We start from the raw sequence: 7,219 nt of genomic DNA, 5'->3' as shown, positions 1-7,219 counted from the left end.
AGTCCGCCATTAGTGTGTCTATTAGTGGTTGGATGTTGTGTGCCCACACCGTATCAGTGTTGATAGTACACTCCGAGGTAGTGGAAGGTTTGTGTAACGGTTAGCAAATCCGACACCCAACCTAGGTCCTAGGGGTAGGTGGGAATCGGAAGACCAATGATTTAGCTAAGTTGATGAAAAGACCAGATGTCTTTCTGAAGAGTTTGAGGAAACGTAGTGCCCTTGGACCTGAGGTCTCAATGTGTGTCAGCAAAAGCAAGCCATCGTCAGCATAGAGGGTCACTCTATCCGAAACCCTAGGCCCCCACTCAAACCCTCGTATCTGTGTATCAGTGCAGAGTCATTCAGCCAGAGGCCCTATGGCAATAGCAAAAAGTAGCTGAGACATCAGGCATCCCTTCCTTGCACTCCTGGATGGCAAACAGTTTTGATGTTACAGTGCCCACTTGGATGTAGGCTGTGTGATCCATGTACTGAAGCCGCAGTAAGCGAGGATGTGGGGCCCGAAATTTAGGCTGTGAAGAAGGGCGAATAAGTCGGTCCAGCCCACAGATTCAAATGCCTTTTTTATGTCTGCCAAAAACACTACCTCCCATACCCCCAGTTGATCAGAGAGAGCCAGGGCACTATGTAACCACCTAATACTATTTCTAGTGACACACCTTGGCATAAATCTAATCAGATTCGGATTAACCTGTGAGGGAATCACTGTAAGCAGTCAGTCTGCCGATGCCCTAGCAATAATTCTGACCTCTGTATTCAAGAGGGAGATGGGGGGTGGTACAAAGAGCAAGTATCTGGGGGCCCCACTGCTTCTAGGGGGCACCTAGTTTGTGCATGAACATTTTGACAAATCCGCTTGGTGACCCGTCAAGGCCAAGGGGTATATTCACAAGAACGTGTGATAACTACCGCAAGAGTAGCGTAACGCAACTTTCAATATCGCAACCCATCGCGGGAAAATAACCCCGTGTCAATGTGGAATTCGCAACAAGGCGGTAGCATGCGATAGTCATCAGATAACCCACCAAATCTCCGTGTGAAAATCAACACCACGCCGCATAAATGCGATACGCGAACGCAAAAAATATGCGATGAGGCCAACCGCGGTACAAAAAGTAGCGAAAACCAGCCACAGGCCTGCAAATTCCATTCGTCTGGCAGAACAATTCACCATAAAAACCACAGAAAAAATACACCAAAAACAATCCAGATCGCGTAGCAACATGGATGCACCCTGACACAGCGCAGGGGCCAACTTGAACCCCACAAGCCCCAAAGACTACCAGCAAGGAACAACGGGGCCGGGGAAGGCCAAGGAGAAGAGGGAGAGGAAGACTGGGTGCAGACCGCAGGAAAACAAGACCAGCATCTCGGAGGTGACAGAACACTACCAGCAACTGACCCACTAACAGACCACCTGGATTGCAGTCGGAGTGCCCAGGAGGCCAATCCAGGAGGCCAATAGGCGCCAGCATGACGTGACTACCTAAACCAGGCACAAACACGCTGCCAGCGTACGACGGCCCTGGCCACTCCCCTTACGAATTGAGTGGGTGACGGCAAAGGTACATGTCCAAGCTCCAACCTGCTGCCTGCGGTGACACGTCTGCATCCGATGTACACAGCACAATATAATGGCGTAGGGCCCAGGGCCCTCATGCATACAACAAGACCACAGGGACACACGTAGATATCATGTCAAACTGGCTATGGGCATGTGTGCCCGGCCCCCTTATTGGAAGGGCCACATGTACAGTGACGGCTGTGCTGGATGTGTGTGGGGTGAGTGTAAACCAGTCCGCACGGAATGCTTGGTGCTGGCAACAACTTGAACATTGGACACCAGTGCAACCGAAACAGAAAACACATGCATAATAGAGCCAACTGCACAGCAACATGGTGGGAGCTGGAGTAAGGACATAGGTTACCCAATATTCAGTCAGGATGTTCCGTGAGTTGCAGTGCACTGAGGTAGGGGCACTAGAAATGAGTGCACTCATGTGAAGGAATTGCTAGGATTGTGTCCCTTCGGATCAGTCCTGATGCAGATGCAGTGGGGTGTGTTACACCTGCATCAACTTCATCATCAACGTCCCAGGTCTCCCACACTAGCTGAGGTGACAGTTGCGTCCGCAGTCCACAGCGCAATACCCAGTAAAGGTTCCGGGTGTGTGGCTTGACTACCACCTCCAGTCTGCATTCCTTTCTTGGGGATGTTGCCTCCTGCCCTCCCATTGACTGTGCCATCTCCCGTATGCACACTTGACACATTTTCCTCATCATATTCCCAGGTCTTCCCCACTGCATGAGGTGACATAGCTGCCCATCATCTCCACAGCACAAAACTCAATCACTAACGGACAATGGCTTGCGGTGCACTAAGTCACTGGTACCTGCAGTGTTGAGCAGGGTTTCGGGCCGATTATGGCATCCACGACAGGTCTGAGCAACTTCGTAGGTCTGTCAGGACCACCGGATCAAATCTGGCAGATGGCGGTTGGAGGTGGTCCTTGTGGTGGTGGCGTGTGCCTCCTGCGGTGATGTCATGTCCGTGCCAGTCAGGACTCGATTTGGTGTGTGAGCCCTGGTGGGACGCTGTTGGGCCCGGAGGCTGCGTACAGCGCAGGGTCACCGAGAAATGGCGTTGATGACCCCAAGGCCAACGCTTCAGGGGCCATCCAGTATCTCAGAAGAAGGGGTCCCGGGCCTACCAAGTACATAGTTAGTGGCCCCGGATGCACTGCGTCCGGCACAGGCACCCAGCCACGGGACGGTAACTTGCAGTGCAGTCAGATGGGCCATGCGACCTGAGTGGGTCACCATCAATGTCCGAGGTGTATGTTGCGGAGGGTTTCGGGGGACAGTGGAAGGTGTCCTCCAGGGCATGATGCCGAAAGGTTTGATTTTATCCGGAAGCAGCAAATGGAGGAGTGGAATGCGACAGCCTCGTTGCCACCACCAATTCGGTATCAGCTACATGAGGATGAAAACTTACCCCCAGTCCATAGACTCAGAAGCCACCAAAGTTCAACCAGAGAGTGTCCATGACTGTCGGGGAACAGACTTAGTGACACCAGGGCTGAGAGGGGATGCTGTCTGCAATGATGCCGGTACGCTGATATGAACTCAGCCATTGCAAAATGAAGAGTCTGTGACCTACTGGACCGCAGTGTAGGCCAGAGGCAGCGGTCAGCAGTGGCCCACAGCCACGTGTCATTGGCTGGCGAGGCACAGAGTTAGTGGCACAAGGGCAGTTGTCGGTAGTGTTCGATCACCTCCGTAACGATGATCTTCCCTCCGGACTGCAACGCGTCATCCTCTTACGCCTCTCCGTGCATGCGAAGACATGTATTCTGCCTTTTGAATAACCGATGTACAGTTCCAAATCTGTGACCCACTCGTGCGCCGCATAGGCCAAGGGCAGTAGTCTGCGTAGGGCCACAGACACGTGTGGTTGTGATGCCATGCACAGACTTGTTGGCACCACATCAAAGTGAGTATTGTGACTTGTCCTATGCCTTAACTGGTGTTCACTGCCATGGTGTAATCAAGACTCAGTTTCAAATGTGTGACCTACCTGACCGTGGTGTAGACCTGAGGCAGCGGTCAGCACGGGCCATTCACCGAGTGTGGCGCGCACAGGTTGGATGGCCCCACCGGGGTGCGTAGTTCAGGTTCAGTGGCACCACGTGTTGGGACGCCTCCGTTTATGTAACCCGGGTTTTGTCCGGACTGAGTCGCATCTTCCTCTTACTCCTCTCCGTGCGACCACTGGTGTGAACTCTGCCATTCGTGATTTGCGCCTAGGTGCTGGATGTGGGACCTACTGGTCTGCAGGATAATCCTGGTCCCTCATCCACGTATCGCCGGTTGGCGTTGTTGAACAGGGTTAGTGGCACCACGTATTTCCGGCTGGCGTTGAATAGGTTTAGTGGCACCACATGTTGCAAGAAGTCCATATGGAACTATGCCTCACTGATCGGGTGGGGCCTGGTGCTGTTGCCGCTGGCCCAAATTTGGGGTCACTGCCATTCATGAATCAGGACACAGTTTCACACATGGGACCTACTGGGCCGAGGAGTAGGCCTGGGGCGGCAGTAGAGTACGTCAACGAAAAAGGACTAAAGCGGGCCTGTGTCGTGGAGGCCGTGATGGTCTGAGGAGGCCGCCAAGGTCGCGGGACTTGGGCCATGAGCTTGCACCGGAACGTGGTGGGCCCTCCTTGACACACGCCAGTGTTGGCAGGTTTTCAGTGAGGCCTGGCTGCGCAGGAGCGAGCCTGACGGGTCCCTGGTCCGGCAGGCGCACAGTGTCGCAGGCATCTCCGCTCTAGAGGACTGTGTCGGCCTTGTGGCGGGGTGAGAGGACCACGCCCAGGGCTACATGCTTCTTATTCACACCCCTATGCTGGCATGGCGTACGCCGGGCCATCCCACTCCGATCACGATTGGGGAGGGCGTAACAGGCAAGATTTCCACAAGGTCCCCCACTGGCTGTGGTGACATGGTTGCGTCCACTGTCCACTACACTCCATACACCAGAGGTGTATGTCACCATGGATATGGGTGTGTGCTGCATACTGCGGTCTGTCCAGCACATCTCCGCCACTCTTGGCATTGTGTACTTTCCCAATTATGGTACTATGGCATCCTTCACACATGCCTGTTTGCCACCTCTCCCCACATTCGGCTGTTGTGTGGCTGGGGTGCCATTCCGTTGACAGCTCATGTTCACGGCTTGGCCAGGTAACCATTGTGAGTTGTTCTGTCGTGTCTGGTGGGTGGGCATGTTGTTGTGCATGGGGGTTGTGATTTTGTGACGTGTGCATTGCCAGAGTTGTGATTTGCATGGTTGTGGAGTTGAGGTGAGTGGGGATGTTCATTTGGAACTTGCCAAGGGGCTGTACATTTCCCTTGTTGCCATCCTGGATACACTAGTTGATGATGGACGGTCGGAGGATGAAGGAATCATGCACACTGGCTGTGTATTTGAAGGCGACATTGTTGGAGGTTGCACGGTGTTCTGTTGTTGCCTGCACATTGGGGTGGGACGTGTGCTTTCTGTTGAGGTGATTGTGTGGTGTGTCACCAGGGGGCACAGGTGGGACATGTGTGCTGTGGATTGCCCCCAACATATGTGTGCATCCTGCTATGGTGTATGATCCTTGCTTGGTCTCCAGCGTGATCTGCGCATTGTGTTGGACGTATGGGGACTGGGGTACCAGGGTGATGGTGATGTCCAGGACAGGTGTGAGGGACTTGGATGTGGCTGGCAGTGAGACTCCTCCGACTCTGGTGGTTGTTGGTTGGGGGGTGCCAGGGGCCACCAGGTGCAGCCAAGCCAGCAGCCTGGTGTCGGGTGGGATGTTGGTTGTCCACTGTGTTGGTGCCATAGGCCTGTTGGGCGATGATGGTCGGGATGCGTGGGATGGTTGTCCCTTTCAGCCTGTGGTGGATGGTGACATTGTCAGAGGTTGGGTCTGTGAGGCTGGTACGCTTCCTGGGGGTCCGCTGTCTTTGTCTGCGCTGCGTCTGTGGTGGTCCGGGGTGGTGGGGTGGGTGTTCTGAGTGTGGGTTGTGGTCCTGGGTTGGTGTGGGTGGGTGTTGTGGCCCTCTTGGGTGTCCAGGCTGCATGATGGGTGGCTCCATGGCATCTGTTGCCCTTCAGATGTGGCCCTGCGCTGTGCTCCCTTCTGTTGTGCAGGCTTCCTTCCGACTTTACACAAGGTCAGAGCAGGTGTAGATTTCCTGGTGCTAACGCGCCTTATCGTCTGTTTTGTGTTTTTATCGCAGTTCTGTCTGGTCGTTGAGAATGTTGAGGTGTGATGTTGTTACGGCTTTTGGCACGGGAACGCCCACTCTGCATCTCATTAGCGATAGTTGCGGTGGGCCTCTGTGGTGATGTTTTTTGTGGCTGGTATCGCAGGTAAACTGGTGCTGTGGGCTGTTTACACAGGCTTGTGAATGTGGAGGTATTTTTATCACGACTTTGGCTGCAATAAAGTTACGTTAGTTTGGCGATAGTTCCTTGTGAATATTCCCCCAAGTGTTTTTCCTGAGTTCATTCAGTCCAGCACTCCCACTGAAAGGCCTCTTTCCAGGGACCACTGCTCTGTGTCTGAGAGGGTCCAAAGGGGTAGATTGGACATACATTTATCAATCAGTGCACCGGGCAGTACATCTTGTTGGGCATACAGTTTGGCATAATAATGCATGTAGAGGCGGGCGATGTCCGCATCACCAGTGATTCTTGACTCTTCTGAATCCATGAGATCCATGATCGGGGTGCACTTTTGTATATTAGAGCTGATGGGACGGAAGAGCTTGCTCCTTTATCTCCCCATTGGTATATGCGTGTTTGTGGAGTGAGCCAAATGGCCCTCGTCTAACAGCGTGTGCTTCAGCACCGTTTGACTATGAGCCAGTTCTTTGTGCAGCCCCGGATCTCAACTCTCTAGGCAGTGTGTCTCCAGATCCATTATCTGGGACTCTAAATCAGTGACCAGTTGCTGTTTTTGTGTTTTGTGCCTCTAGAGTAACTAGTAATGTCTCTTTGGAGGGTTGCTTTTAAAACTTTCCACAGGGTGGCATGGAGTCTACTGACTCCAAATTAGGAGAAAAGTACATGCCACTCATGAGGCATGCAAGTTGTGCATGCCTCATCCTGAAGGGACCAAGTGGCCAACCTCCACCACCATGGGAACCTGTGGTGTCTAGATGTCAGAAAGAGTTCTACTGGGGAGCGGTCCGAGAGGCAGCGGGCCAGAATTTGTGTAGCCGATGCCCTATATGTCTCTGTCAATAGGAAATAATTGGGGTGTGACGAGGTGTTGTGTACCCTGGTGTGGAATGTAAACCCCCGCTCCCACAGATGAAACAAATGCCAGATATCGACCAGGCTCAGCGCTGCCATGAAAGTTGCCATCAAGGAGCGACTGCTGGTGATTCTACCCCACCTCCGAAATGTGTCCACACTATCGTCCATAACCCCGTTGCAGTCTCCCCCCAGCACCACAAGTCACCCTGGGAGATCCCCGTTGACTCTTGTTATAACTTCCAAGAAAGAAGTGCTAAGGAGCGGTGGTGCATAAACATTCCCCCTTATCAGAGCTTCCCTGCTCAAGAGGCCGGTAATCGCTACTGCCTGCCCCATTTGTCTGACCATTCTTTTGTGGCCATAAAAGGGAGGTAACCTTTAATGAGGATAGCCACGCCCC

Source organism: Triturus cristatus, chromosome 7 (genome assembly GCF_964204655.1).
Source record: "Triturus cristatus chromosome 7, aTriCri1.1, whole genome shotgun sequence".
In the NCBI taxonomy this organism is placed as follows: Eukaryota; Metazoa; Chordata; class Amphibia; order Caudata; family Salamandridae; genus Triturus; species Triturus cristatus.
Note: the sequence above shows the minus strand (reverse complement) of the source record.